General features: G+C 38.4%; 1 pseudogene; it reads left to right on the forward strand.

Annotated features, from left to right (window-relative positions):
* The window catches only part of LOC122903074, a 151788-nt pseudogene extending 139849 nt beyond the window's left edge, over positions 1–11939 (forward strand).
* The last annotated feature ends 2012 nt before the right edge of the window (positions 11940–13951 follow it).

Below are 13951 nucleotides of genomic sequence, written 5' to 3' on the forward strand. Positions count from 1 at the left end.
GCTGTGGGGGGGGGGGCAGGGAAAAGCGCAGCATGAGGGCTCACAGATACAAAGTAAGGGATCAGGTGAAAGTGAGAGGCGAAGTGAAGCATACAGTTAGCGTAATGGTCAGAGTGTTTGTTGTTCTATAACCTGGTTGTAATAAAATGATCGTTTTTTTTTTTATTTTGACATTTTTATGTGGTTGTGAGTTTTCTCAGTCACATCGAAACCATTATGCCAACTCAGCCATGTCTAAATGTCCTGCTTCCCATTTTGAGCCTATTTTACTGAGCTCTACTCATCACTCAGAGGTGAGGAGAGAGGCCCCGGTGTGAGGTTATATATAGATATCCTCCATACTGTGGAGGGAGCACATTTGGAGAAAAGAAGTACATGAGTCATCCCCCTGCTGCAGTCCCTGCATTGTGGAACATAAATAGAAGGTCCATTCAAGGATATATTGGAATCAATAGCAGTTTCCAGCAACATAACTCGACCAATCTTTATGTCATCCAAGCCCCTACAGGACAAACAAGGGAATAGGCAGGATCTTAAGGAATCAGCCAGACAGGATGATTCTGGTTGAGTCACAGTGGCCTCTGCCTCAGCCCTGTTATCATCTTAGGCTCTGGGCCCAACAGCACAGTGGAACTTAAATTTCTAAACTGCTATGTGGAAAGGAAGTAAGGACCACTCTTTGGATCACTTATTCATTCCCAAGACCCACCCTCAAGAGCAGAACTCTTCAGTAACTACTGAATGAACTATTTTATCATTTGAAAGGAAACAAAGTAGAGTGTATGAGAACATTTTAATGTGCATGTCTCACTCAACAAAGTTGTGAGTCACTGTAAACGCTTAAGTTACAACACACTCTATAGCTCAACATAAATGTATTCCATAGGTTGACACTTGCTCTTAATTTGCTTTTTTAAAGATTTTATTTATTTATTTGACACAGAGAGAGATCACAAGTAGGCAGAGCAGCAGGCAGAGAGAGAGGGAGAAGCAGACTCCCTGCTGAGCAAAGAGCCTGATGCAAGGCTTAATCCCAGGACCCTGAGAACATGACCTGAGCGGAAGGCAGACGCTTAACTCACTGAGCCACCCAGGTGCCTCTTGCTCTTAATTTATTAGCCAAAGACTAAATAGAACTTTTGTGCAATCTCCTGCATAGGCGGGGAAACCAGTTCCAGCAGGTTCAAATGACTCCTACTTAGACTGATTTCTAGGAACTGGAAATCAGTATAATCACTCTGAGGAAGGTGGGCCAAGACTAAACCAATCTGAATTAAAAACCAGGCAAGAAAGACAGGGAGGGGAGTTACACCACAAATCCTCCTGTCTGTTGGCTTTATTGCTGTAGCATTAGCATTAAAAAAGGTCATAGTTGCTTCTTTAATTTCTGTGTCCTTGAAGAGGATTAGCCATGAGAATGGTTTATTCATCCTTGTGATTCATAGATTATTTTAACTGGGAAGAAAAGCATTTATGTTTGTTTAGTGCCTTGAGCATGGGATTTTCCTCACATTAGCTCATTTTATCCCCACATTAATGGTTTGAGATACATTTTATCTTTTTACACATAAGGAAATTATAGATGGGAGGTAAATAACTTGGCCAAGTCATCAGCTTTAAGTGGGAGAGTTAGTACTGAAACTCAGAAAAGCCGTATAATGAGTAAGTGTAGTCACCTAGGTCTGTGTGGCCTTTGTTAAGCTGCTTAAACTTCCTGTGCCTCAGTTAACTTAGTTTTAAATCAGGAATAATAATCATACCTCCTCTTATGGTTGTTATAAGTTAAGAATTTACAGCATAGTTTTGCACATAGCCATTTTCATTTATTATTGGTGGAAGTATAAATTGGTATTTCCTCTTTGGGAGGCAACTTGGTAATTGCTTAAATGGGAAGTCTAATACATTATCATTATTATTATTGTTAAAAATTTATAGTATAATTGAGAAATACATGGACATACTTAAATTTTTAAATTTTTAAATGTGTATCTTCTCTCTCCCAGCAGTTCTAATTTAGGAATTTATCCTTCAGATATGTTCACACACATGCATGAAACTATTTATACAAGGTGTCCATTTTGGCACCATTAGGAATAGTGAAGTCTAAGAAAGCAGAAACATCAATTAGGAACAGATTAAATTAAGATATTAAGATATATCAAATGTACTATATGACCTCCAAGATACATTGCAAATTGAAAGAAAAGGTGGCATATTATTTGTACAATTCTGCCATTTGGATTTGAAACTTTATGTATAAAACAAATATCAATACTTATATGTACCTTAAGTATTTTTTCAGTTATATACAAGGAACTGTTTACCACTGTTAGCCTTTAGAGAAGGAGGCTGAAGAGATAATTTCTTATGCAAACAATTTTTTTAATACAAAGAAACCAATTTTTAAAAATACTACAATACTGCATTATTGAACTAAGAAGAATTGTTAGGTACTCCTAGGTAGTTGGATTGAGATAATCCCCCAATCCTGGTAAGCAGGAGCCTTTTAGTAAAATGTAGGATCTGTAAGTACCAGGCTATCCATGCAGAGATCCAAAACATACCTCTGAGTGTCAAAGAAAGACAGATCTCACCACACTTTTGTCAGCTCAATTAAAATTTAAAAGAAGCATCTAGAACACATTTCTGTATTTCTTTCACATTTTATGACTTTCGTCTCTAAAACCTACTATTTCTTTAGCCTCATCTCTGTATCAGTCAGCTCAGGCTGCTGTAACAAAAATACCATGACTGGATAGCTTTAACAACAGGAATTTATTTCTCACAGCTCTGGAGGCCAGCAAGTCCCAGACTGAGGTGCTGGCTGACAGTTTCCTGAATTCCCTGGGAAGAGTCCTTTTTTTTCCTTACAGATGGCTGCCTTCTCACTATAGTTGCATGGGGAAGGGGTGGAGGAAGCAAGTTCTCTTAGGTCTCTTCTTTTATAATGGGCACTAATCCCAAAAAGGGGCCATACCCTCATCTAAACCTGATTACTTACCAAGAGCCACATCTCCAAATACCATCACATTTGGAGTTAGGGCTTTAAGATATGAATTTTGGGGGGACACAATTCAGTCGATAGCATTTTATTTGAGCTAAAAATTTTTTTAAAGATTTTATTCATTTATTTGACAGAGAGAGACAGTGAGAGAGGGAACACAAGTAAGGGGAGGAGGAGAGGGAAAAACAGGCTTCCCCCCCGAGCAGGGAGCCTGGTGCGGGGCACAATCCCAGGACTCTGGGATCATGACCTGAGCCAAAAGCAGACACTTAATGACTGAGCCACCTAGGTCCCCAGTTTGAGCTAAAATAGTAAGCTTAAGTTTTATAATAGGATATTAACTCTATAGCAGCTTGTTGTTCTCTAAGAGTCATGAAATTTCCTTCATTAGCCATATAGAATGTCTGTAATCCAGGTCAACTGCCGACAGCATCAGAATCTTAGAACACTCTGTTTAAATGGTGCATATTGAAAGTCTGGCAGTGGGTAGTTAAGAAAGATGTCTTGGGTTATACATCTATTCATTACTGTACATACTCCAAATTCTCCTCATTTTTTTTTTCCCTTAAAAAGGCCTTCCCTAATACTAGATGGAAACAAAAGGGTATCCTCCACCACTTTAACTCCTGATAGGTGCTAAGAAGAAAATTAACACTGCTATCACAATTTGTAACTATTGTATTTTTAGATCTCTTCTCTTTACTTTCTTACTCCTCTACAAAAATGTAAGCTCCATGAAGGCAGGGACTACGACTATTTTGTTCACAAATGTGTCCCCAAACCCAGTACAAACACTTGCTAAATATGAACCATGTTCTTGGATCTAGATCATAAGGAGGCTACACATCTGGACAATAACATCTTTATCATTGCTTTTATAGAACTGTCTCTTAGTTGTTAGCCATGGATTTTTATCTTAGGTCACTCTCAAAATTAACCATGCAAATTTAAAGCATATAGTAATTGTGAAACCAATACTGATGTTGTTATTGATATCTTAGTCCCTCTATTGTCACATAGGGCTAGGTCCCTCCCAGGAATATCTTATCCCCCAAATATTTGTAGGTAATTATTTTAAATTATAAATGATACAGTACTGATTAAATATAATTAAGTTTCCATCTTCACTGCAGCTAGGAGAAAACTCCAGGTTTGATGCTCAAACATAGCTGCTTTTACAGTTGACTCTTATTGTTGGCATATGCTTCCCCCTCCCACTTTTGGTTCTATTTAAGGAGTCTTATTGTAAATATCTTGCCTTCTGTCTCTCTTTTTTAAAAAAAAGATTTTATCTATTTATTTAAGAGAGTGAGTGAATGAGAGAGCACACGAGCAGGGGGAGAAGCAGGAAGAGGGAGAAGCAGACTCCCCATTGAGCAAGGAACCTGATAAGGGGCTCCATGCCAGGACCCTGGGATCATTGGCTGATCTGAAGGCAGACACTCAACCAACTGAGCCACCCAGGCACCCCTCCTACTCTTTTTGAATAATTCATCTCAAATACTTTCTATATTAAGTAAAAAGTAAGTACATTAAATTGATGGCAATAAATTATATTGTTTTTGTGTTATTTTCCCATTTCACTGGGTCTTAACTGCAAAGATTTGAGTTCATGACATATTTTGGTTTTTGGCTTAATACTGGCAGCATCTGGTTTTTTTCTGTCCTTTCTCTCTTCCATTTTCTCCTGTTTCCTCCCACCAAAGACATCTTTCTTTCCTATAATACCACTGTTGCTGTCACCTCTTGTATCATGAACTGCCCCATAGGATCTGACAGTATACCATACACACTTGCTTCCTCAGGATGTGCCTAGCTTTGCTTCCTCTTCTTTGTCCTATGTATAGCTTGGCTATAAATATATTCTTGGCTTCATCTTCTCTACTTTACAATATCTCTAATGCTCCTGTAACACAAACTATTACCCATATAAAATCCATGTCATTGTTTCTTCTTTAATCATCCCTGAAATCCATTTATTGGTAAAAATCCTTTTAAACCTTAAGAATAATACTCATGAATCACTATCCAAATTTTCAATACTTATAGATTATAATTATAGTACCTTATTTAATATCAGTTGTATTGATAAATAACCCTGTATAAGTATAAATAAAGCATTAGAAGTAGTCCCTTAGACCTCTCTTGTCCCAACCAAAAATTGTAATATATATGAAATATATAGGACACATACACATACACATATACATTTTCCCCCAAAGTCCTTTTAGAATGATGAAACATAATCAATTTACCAAAAGACGAAATTAGGATGATGACAGGCAATTAGAAACTAGAAAAACATAGCATTAATTTGGCAACTGATAGGGTGCCTGGGTGGCTCAGTGGGTTAAGCCTCTGCCTTTGGCTCTGGTCATGATCTCAGGATCGTGGGATCGAGCCCCACATCAGGCTCTCAGCTCAACTGGGAGCCTGCTTCCCCTCTCCCTGCCTGCCTTTCTGCTTACTTGTGATCTCTCTCTGTCAAATAAATAAATAAAACCTTTAAAAAAAATTTGGCAACTGATTAACTACTTTTCTGTTGAGTAGAAGATAAGAATCCGAGTCTGAGAAGAACTAAGTCTCAGTCTTTGACATTAAGGTTCCTTAAACGTGCAGGTATTAAAAAGAATTATAATTGAGCATAGTGTTCCAAATTTATTATTTAGTACATAACATAGCAGGTACTAAATTGAAGAATGAAACTAAAGAAGATATCATAGGAAAATAAAGTTAAATCTTGTAAAATTAAAGACCCCGTTTTTCATATAAATTATATAGTAGAAGTTGCTTAACTAGGAGTGTGGAAGAAAATTGCAAAGTCTCTTTATTTTAGACGTGGTTGTATTCACTGCCTGGTAATAAATCAGTCTGGGAACCTTTTACATAAAGGGATGTCACTATAAATTAGCGTTTACATTTTATCTTAAGTAGTATCATCATAAAATATTTAATCAAGACACTAAAGCTGTCAAAGTAGGTGGATAATTTGAGACCCGGTGTGTGAAAAAGATCTGATTCTTTCATGTTGGGATTTTTCTTTGTTATACAAATTTTGATCTGTGAGTTTACCAGAACTTGCCACAGTAATAACAATAGATAACTTATTTACTAATCATAACAGATGTTTGGCAATCAGAGAGCTATTTAAATACTTCGGTTAGTAACTAACCAGAACGGACTAAATTTAAAGAAAATAACACCAAAATGCTTTCTTATTTTGTTCTGAAACAAATAAGATATTCTTAGCATGCAGATGGTTTTTTCTATTCTTTCTTTTTTATTTAGGCTATCTTTCTACATATTTCTCAATTATTTCACAGATTTGAACAACAATGATAATAATGATAATGATAATTTGACTTTCCATACAAGATAAAAATTGATCTTTTCCACACTCTTATTTGGCAGGAGACTGGGAAATAGATAAACTGAAGCCTAGAAGGGTCCCTGAGTGTCCCTTTGTCCTGGCTTCTTAAACTTCAGAAGGCAGCAAGAGCCCATTTTTTGGCTGCTTGTCAGGGATTGCCATTTTGTTTGCCTCTTCCTAGTAGACGATCCTTGCTTCCCTTTTCACTGGCTCTTTGACCCACCGGCTGCACCAGTTAACTACTCCCTGCCCCAGGATCTTCTTGACTTTTATGGCTGGTTTAGCTCTGCATTTCTGACTTTGATCTTTGACTTTACTCTTTGTAGTCTGCCTTACTGCAACCAAAGAGGTCATGCAAATCACTTCCTGCCACCTGCGCCAGTTTCTTAAGTCTATTTCTGCCAGGCCAGCTCTGACCAGCCTCCTACCATGAGAGGAGGACCAGATATCCTGCCTGGAGCAACGAAGTCCAGATGCTAATACAAATAAAAGCACTTTTAGAATATGCCATTCAAAATGTTGAAAATGAAAACTGTCACAAATTCTTAACTATTTTGATCAAACAAATATTGTGATGGTAGATCTGTGAATTCCTCTTACTTTTTAAAGCCAAAGAAATAGGGGCACATGGGTGGCTCAGTGGGTTAAAGCCTCAGCCTTCGACTCAGGTCATGATCACGGGGTCCTGGGATGGAGCCCCGCATCAGGCTCTCTGCTCAGCAAGGAGCCTGCTTCCTCCTCTCTCTCCCTCTCTCTGTCTGCCTCTCTGCCTACTTGTGATCTGTCAAATAAATAAATAAATACATCTTAAAAAAAAAAAGAATTAAAAAAAAAAAAGCTGAGGTGGTGGGTATTATAGAGGGCACGGCATAAATTGGAAAAAAAAAAAAAGCTGAAGTAATAAATTCCCCAGGTATAGACTTCAAACAACATCTGTTGACTTAATTAGAGAAGAAATGCTTCAAAGATGAATTCTTTTCCTGAACTTGGTTGTCTTTTCAACAGATGATACATCTGAAACAATAGATAGGGAGCAGATGTGGGATGGTCTGAGTCCTAGCTTGCATTTGGCAAAACTCTGACTACAGAGTGAAACCATTAAAGGTGTTGTCAGTGAGATTGATGATTTTACGCATTTTGAAATTGTCCTTGACAAATTATATAAGATGCATGATTCTTCTACAAAGACACATCATGAATTGTAGCAAATGTAACACATAATACACCATTTTTCAGGGGCAATAATTTTATTAGTTCACTGAGGCACCTTCAGATTGAGTTAAAACAGATTCTGAAATAATTCTGCTAGAATAGGTCACTGTAAATAGTTCAGAATCAAAAGGAAAAAGAAGCATGAACAAATGGAGAAGGGGCTGTTTAAATAACACATGACCCTCTCCTAGTATAGGACTCCCCTTTCTATATTGGAGTGGGGAAGGTGGGCCATGTAGAAGTGGATCCCAAGAGTTGTGAGATCATGGATGATAAACCTGAATCCAGAGTGCCAATCCAAAGTTTTGATCTGAGCCTCTTAATCAGGAGTGACTTGCTTTGTCCTATGAAGAAACCAGAGGCATATCTTCCTAGATGGATTGATTCAAATTTCATCCCAGTGACTGATAACTTAAAATATTATTTTGGATTAAAAGAGAAATAGATAGGATATATAATTTTAAATTCCCATACACTTTTAAGATGAAGAATAAGAATTCAAAGAAATCTTGTACTTGCGTTGATTGATCACCCCTCCAACTAATGGCATGTATTTACTTGCCTTTGACTTAAAGATACTTATATTGACATGCTGACAAAGAATAGAAAGATAGCAAAAGATTGTATATCTAAGTATAGGGTCAGAATGGACAGATAAGGCACAGCCTTAGGAAGCTTGGAGCAACTCCAGAGACCAAAACTGAAATCCATGCAAGACTTAATAAATAAGCTAGTTCTCTTATTTCCTACCCTCCTCCTTTCCATGGACCAAAGCAGAAAGTCTTTGGTCTCAGGGATCAGAGAGACTTTTTTAGGGCCATTAAATCCAATCTTCTTATTACATAAAAATTCCACAAGAGTCTTAAGAAGTAGTTTTCAAGTGTCTTCTGGAATACTTTGAAAGACAAAGAACTCATTACTATGTAAGGAAGCTCTTTCTACCTTCCAAGAATGTGCATTGTTTAGAAAGTACAGGGTTGTTATGAACACGAGTTTCTAAAGTCAGATAGTAAGAAGAAAAATTGGCCTTAGGAATCTATTTATCCTGGCTTCTCATTCAGAGCTTTTTTTCACAAAACTTTAGTAGAAATACTTGATTATGAATTGATCTAAAGGAAACTGACTTGGCAGCTGTAAGGGAAGTCCTAATTTAAGCCAGAGGGACAAGAACAAATGACATCATAGGAAGTTATGAAACCTAACTCAGTAGAGAGACAGGCAGAGTTGCTGACCACAACCTAAGACAACTTATTCTTCAGTAAAAAAAAGTCTTATGACCCACCAGTGGACTATTTCCCCCTTTTCCCCCTCATTTCCCCTCCTAGATTCTAGAGTTTGCAGATGGCCCAAATACACAGCATTACCTCAGAGGGGAAATGTTTTAACGCTATTATCCTATTTTTAAATCAACAAAATTAAAGAATCTACAATAAATCACAAGTGATTTTAGCATTCTACAAAAATTTCTACAAAAATATCTACAAAAAACCCTACAAAAACAAAAATCTCAGTGGTTCTATAATTACCTCGAATTCTAGAGAGTCAACTGCATATCACTTTCCCCCCCAAAAAATAGAACATTATTTTGAAGTGACAAAAACATTGCACTTATAATTAAGCAATGGATTCTTCTTTCTTATCAAAGGCAGAACTTCTGTAGAGATTTTATTTGTACTTTATACATAATATCCACCACTTTATGATATCATCATTCCCTTTTAATGCCATGTTACCTGAATATCTATACCAAGATAGGATATGTATGAAAGCCAACTAAATTTGGGGATTCACAGACTGACATTTGACTTGGGCTTGCCAGCCACAAAAGTAAAGGCTTATAGTGGAATGTGCCTGGTCTACTAATGTGCATAGAGTTCTCAGTCTAAAGTCTTCTTATTAGAGAGACCACTGAGGAAAATCATCCTATTCATATAATAGCAGAAAATGTTCTAGTGATCCAAACCTTCTTAAAGCATGACTTGACAGCCTAAGATAAGGAGACATGTGAGAAATAATCTGAGCTATAAACTATTTTGAATTTATGTATAATAAATTCAAGTACTGTAATAACCTTATAAAACAGATACTTTATTGATCCCATTTTATGGAAGAAGAAATGAAGGCACAGTCTCATTCACAGGCCTAGCCTCACACACAGGGAACAGTCTGCTCATTCTATAGCACCCCCTGCATGAATTCCTTGGGCCCACCTGGCTAGAATAGCTTCAGAAATTCTAAGTGAAAAATATTCAGAGTGGAATTCAACCTTCTCAGCTTCAAAACAAAAAGCAGGAAGCTACTTGAACTGAGAAGCCAAAGATCATGCTTAAAGCAGAAAACTTTCAAGATCAAATTATTAGCAGAAAAAGATAAACACAGTCTTTTCTACAACAAAAAAAGCCAAAAAAACAAAATACTTCGTCACTGAGCATAGTGTAGTGGAAGAAATGGAAAATAAATTATTGGCAAGAAAGAGGAAGTACAAAAATCCAGCAACAATTGGCCAAAATACATAATGATGCAGAGACTCCAGCATTAGCTAAAGGAAGTTACACCTAATTTTATTTAAAGTCTCAGAGAAATGGAAGCAGTTGAAAATGCCATGAACACATTTAAATAAGAGAAGTTGTTATATGAAGAGCTTGTTAAAAAAGAGAAAATAATTAATGAATTGAGTGCCATATCCAGAAAAACCAACACCTGGGCTTTGGGTCACTCAGAAACACAGAATTTTCACAGCAACGTCAAGCAAATTTCCTATGGACAAAGCGTCATCACACGTTCTTCCAAGAGAACTATAGATTCTGAAAAATTCTTTAAAGATGACAAGTGCATTGGACTATGACAGTTACTAGAACTTTGTAACAGTAAGGAACAAACATAAAGAGAAGCCTACATTTATGGGAGAAATTCTAGAACACTACCCAGGAAGAACACAAGATAAAGTGCAGCAACATGAAAAATGCTAGAAAAATTTCTGACTCTAGGAGAAAGGAAAAAAAATTCCATTAAGAATTGGAAAACCAACAGGGCACCTGGGTGGCTCAGTGGGTTAAAGCCTCTGCCTTCGGCTCAGGTCATGATCTCAGGATCCTGGGATCGAGCCCCGAATAGGACTCCCTACTCAATGAGAAGTCTGTTTCTCCCTCCCTCTCTGTCCCTCCCCCTGCTTGTGCTTGCTCTCTCTCTCTCTCTCAAATATATAAAATCTTAAAAAAAAAAAAAAAAGAAAAAGAATTGGAAAACCAAGGGCAACTGGGTAGCTCAGTTAAACACATGCTTTCGGCTCAGGTTATGATCCCAGAGTCCTGGAATGAGCCCCACATTGGGCTCCCTGCTCAGCAGGAAGCCTGCTTCTCCCTCTCTCACTCTTCCTGCTTGCATTCCCTCCCTCACTGCTTCTCTCTCTGTGTCAAATAAATAAAATCTTAAAAAAATAAAAAAGGAATTGGAAAACTAGAAACAACAAAAATTTGGGGATTTTCAAGTTAAAGACAGGATATACTTATGCTTCTTCATAATAAACAAGATGATGAAAGTAAAAAGAAGAACAAAGAAGAAGAAAATTGCCAATTGAAGTTTGCAAAAAAACCCAGAAAAGTATATAAATATCAATGAAGTATTTCTTATATTTTAAAAAGTTAAAAGAAAGAGAAAAACGTAGCAGAAGGAGCACGGATGCTAATCTAAAGTAAAGTTACTATTAGAAAGTTATGCCCAGGAGAAATAAGCATAGGAAGAACTTTTGAGGCTTAAAAGGGCAAAGGCAAAACAGTGGTGATGAAATTTCCAAGTATTAAGAAAGAGATTTACATAACCTTGGATCAATAATTCTAGATAGGCAAAGGAAGAGGAGAAGGCAGAAAACCAAAGAAGACCAAAAAATTAAGACTGAAAATGTTGCAGAACTAGGACTAGACCCTGGCTAAAAAAACAAACAAACAGACAGACAGACAAAAAAACCCAGAGGCACTTGGAGACCTTGGAGGAACAGAGGTTTACTTCACACTGGTGGGCCCAGAAGAGAGTAATCTCTCAAGGTCTGAGCCCCAGACACAAACAAAGGGGGTAGTTTATACACCTTTACTTCCTTATCTTTGCTACTCTTGCGGCTGTGACAGGTGGGGCTGGGGAAAGCCTGAAATGGGGCCAGGACTGGGATTCCCCTGCTGCACTGGTCAGCCACCTCAGAACACAGATTTTCCTTATCCAAAACATGCTAGGAGAGATACCCCTAAGCTTTCCAAAATTATCAACATTTGGAAAGAATGGATCGAAGATATAGGACCACATTCTGGGCCATTTCTGCATATTCCCCACTGGGCTCTTCCAATTTAGAGACAAGGACAATAGAGAACATGAGATAATGAACTTGGTATACAGTTGATGAGAATGTTAACAAATTCAATTATTCTGAGAAATATTGTGACAAAACATCTTTAAATAACACTAACCTCATCAGTTAATTATTAATTGTATTATATGTGAGTTGATAGGTGTGAGGTTGCATACTGACATTGCTGTGAATACTTTCTATTTATATTAAGGAAATATTTAGTTGATATGTTGGTCAATGGTGTAAAAGCTATTGAAATAAATTTACAGTACAAACATTACTTCATTTAATGCACAGCAAATTGAGAAGATTTTTTTGTTTCTTTATGGAATAACAGAAGTAATTGGGACAATTTCAGAGTGGTATTTTTTTAAACCAAAAATCTGTAACTTTTAGAACCTGGAGGTAAGTTGGCTTGAGTAAATGTAAAATTTTCTTTTAAGAGTTATAAGTTGGTTAAGCCGCTGCCTTCGGCCCAGGTCATGATCTCAGAGTCCTGGGATCGAGTCCCGCATCGGGCTCTCTGCTCAGCAGGGAGCCTGCTTCCCCCTTCTCTCTCTCTGCCTGCCTCTCTGCCTGCTTGTGATTTCTCTCTCTGTCTCATAAATAAATAAAATCTTTAAAAAAAAAAAAGAGTTATAAGTTCATACTGCTAAATTTAACAAGCTGATAGCGTGATAATTGCTGCATTTTTTGTATGATAAACATTTTGTATTTGTTTGAAGCAAAGGGGGAAGAAAAGGAAAGGAAAAGAACATGAAAAAGAAAGGAAACTAAAACACAAAGTTCCCAAAGGGCACGATATCGTTACACAGCTGGCATTCAGCCCCAGGCTGTGTGGTCCTAGAGTCCATCCTCTTAACTACATAGACCACCACAGGTAGCAGAAAATTTTAAATAGCTAATATTCTATCTAAATATCTAAGGGATACAGAGAAAGTGTTACAACCTTAAAACAAGAAGAGGATCCTCTGAGGGAGGGATAAACAGAAACCCAGAAAGAGCTCCCAGGCATAGAAAATGTGAAGAAGGGGGCACCTGGATGGTTCAGTGGGTTAAGCCTCTGCCTTCTGCTCGGGTCATGATCTCGGGGTTCTGGGATCGAGTCCCACATCAGGCTCTCTGCTCGGTGGGGAGCCTGCTTCTCCCTCTCTACCTGCCTCTCTGCCTACTTGTGATCTCTGTCTGTTAAACAAACAAACAAATAAATAAAAATAAAATTAAAGAAAAGAAAATGTGAAGAAGTTGAGAGGCGCCTGGGTGGCTCAGTGGGTTAAAGCCTCTGCCTTCCGCTCGGGTCATGATCTCAGGGTCTTGGGATCAAGCCCGCATCGGGGAGCCTGCTTCCCCCTCTTTCTCTCTGCCTGCTTCTCTACCTACTTGTGATCTCTGTCTGTCAAATAAATAAATCAAATCTTTAAAAAAATGTGAGTAAGTTGAATAAAACAATAAAAGGACCAGAAAACCCTTTCTCGGAGCCACCACAATAGTAGTTCCAGGGGATTCGGTTTATGGAGGTTCCCAGATCTGCAGTGACTGAATCTAGCAGTCGCTGGAGCGGTTCCCATGGTTATGGGGTCAGGTTGCTGCTGCTGCTGCTGCTGCTGCTACAAAAGGGTCTGTGATGACGGCTACGTGTGGTCCCTCGGGCCACCGAGGGACACAACCTTACAGCACCTTTGCCTGCGGCATCTTTTGCCTCCTACTCTGGGGACTCCTTGTCGCCGCTGAGGAACGTGTTGGCACCAGTCACTACACGACGTGCAATGACGGAGGAGTTACCCCGTGGAATGATCCTTGACGGAAAGGAGGCGGGACCGGACAAATACTCTCTTGCCCCCGGAGGGACTGTGTGGAGAGGCGCAGCTTTCCCGACGCGACGCCGCAGGACCCAGCGCCCAGCTTTTCACGAAGCTGTGGTGGCCTCCTCCCTAACGCTCCTTTCTCTCCTGCCTCATACCCATTTTCTCTCTCTGCTAGTTCTCCGGCACTGCCCTCCCCCGGAGTAAGGATTTTACCTCACGTGCTG

The sequence above is a fragment of the Neovison vison genome, chromosome 1 (assembly GCF_020171115.1).
Source record: "Neovison vison isolate M4711 chromosome 1, ASM_NN_V1, whole genome shotgun sequence".
Classification (NCBI taxonomy): Eukaryota; Metazoa; Chordata; class Mammalia; order Carnivora; family Mustelidae; genus Neogale; species Neogale vison.